Source organism: Dermacentor andersoni, chromosome 3 (assembly GCF_023375885.2).
Source record: "Dermacentor andersoni chromosome 3, qqDerAnde1_hic_scaffold, whole genome shotgun sequence".
Lineage (NCBI taxonomy): Eukaryota > Metazoa > Arthropoda > Arachnida > Ixodida > Ixodidae > Dermacentor > Dermacentor andersoni.
In genome coordinates, this window is record NC_092816.1 from 169720196 (window position 1) to 169721968 (window position 1773).

The following is a 1773-nucleotide window of genomic DNA, read 5'->3' on the forward strand; positions in this document are numbered from 1 at the left end:
AATCGAGCAGCCCAAAATATGGGACGTATTGCGTAGACCACGTGGTATAAACGACAGTGTGTCTGTCGTCTATGGAATGTCGTCCCGTCTTTCGTGTTGTTCGATTTCTTTCGACTTGGCCAGCCTATATCTTGCCTGCAGAGGAAACTTTCTTCATTTTCCATTGCAACAGCGGGTATCTGGAGCAGGTGCCGAATTATGGGTCCCAGACTTTAAAAAAATACAAATAAAGAAAGAAACCGAGCTTTCAGGGCGCTCCGCAAAAGCAGCGGGAGTACTCAGAACGGAAGTGAATTCGACAAGGAGGCACGCAGCCTAACTTGCATCGTTGCATTTAATATTTCATTGTTCTAATTGTCGGTTGCGGCGAGTCAACAATCTAAAATTAAATTAAGGACTTCAAGGTCCTTCAGTAGGTATAGTGGGCTATGTGAGAAGCAGTAGTAGTGCCTAATTTCGACAAACCGAGTTTCTTTAATGTGTATGATACACAGCCGTTTTTTTCACGTTGCCCCCATCAGGATATCGTCGCCGCGGCAGGGGACCGAACTCGTGACCTCGTGCTCAGAAGCGCAACGACGTATGTAGCCACTCGCCACCAGGGTGGCGAGCTGCCCATTTGTGCGTTGACGCGGAAGGAGTGCATGCTTCCAATCACGCAGGTCGAGAAACGAAAGGAAAAATAAAATGGATCGTTACAACATGCGGTTCCGGAGGCTTTATACTACAACGTCGCTTTATCGACTCCCAGTTTTCCAGTTCACTCACACAAATCGGTGAACGTTTCTCTCGACGAGCAGTCGCTCGCTGCCGCCTGTACTGAAAATGACGCCGTACTAACGAGGCTAAGCGGGCGATGGCGATCGCTCTAGAATCCTGATCGCAGGTCGCCGATTCCCGCTCGAGGAGGGTGGCGTGAAGCTCGACGCTTGGCCCCTCATTTGCCGTAACGCCTCACAGAATCGCGCGCACGTAAAAGATGCATCCGTGGATCTCGCCGCGGGAAACGCGGGGGTCACCCGAGCGAGTCTCGGGTCACCACGCGTTCGGTTGCGCAGTGCGCTGTCGCCTCCGCCGACGCCGGCGTAGGACGGCACTGTTTTTCACGCAGACCCGGTGAGGTGGCGCGTGCGGCGAATGCCAAACGCGCTTCGTTTGCCTTGCAGTCAGAGCGGTCGGGCGGGCGGCTGCTGTTGTGTTCGACGCCTTTTCACCGGCGCGGTCTCTGTACGTTGCACGCGAGACCTTGTCGCCTGGCGAAGGCACGCTTCGTGTAAGGCCGAACAAGGCAACCGACGAGACAAAAGGCTGTTCCGTGAAAGGGCGGCATTCGTTTGACCGCCTTGGCTTCTGCCACCGTTGAGAGGTGTATCTGAGAAACACATTTTTATCGCTGCAAAACACAAACCCGGAAAGTGCAGCGTTCAGACGTTATCAGGATCAGGATGGCTAGAGCATTGTAAAAAACTCCAAAACAGCCTCGATGTTTGGCTGTGGCCGTAGACTTCGGAAAACATAAGGTGCCAAAGAGGAGACTAATACACGAGTTACTTGCGTAGAATAAGGCAGTAACTATTTTAGCACACCTTCGACCTTTATTTACAACCAACAAATCAATTATATACACAAAACAATGCGTGGCGCCCACACGTGGTGGAGGTTATAAGCGATGTGTGATGTAACCTGGAACGTTGCCGGATGTCTTTAGACGTGTGTAGACGTCTGTGACCGAGCAAAATGGAGTACAGCGTCTGCTCGTCTTCAGGACGTCCA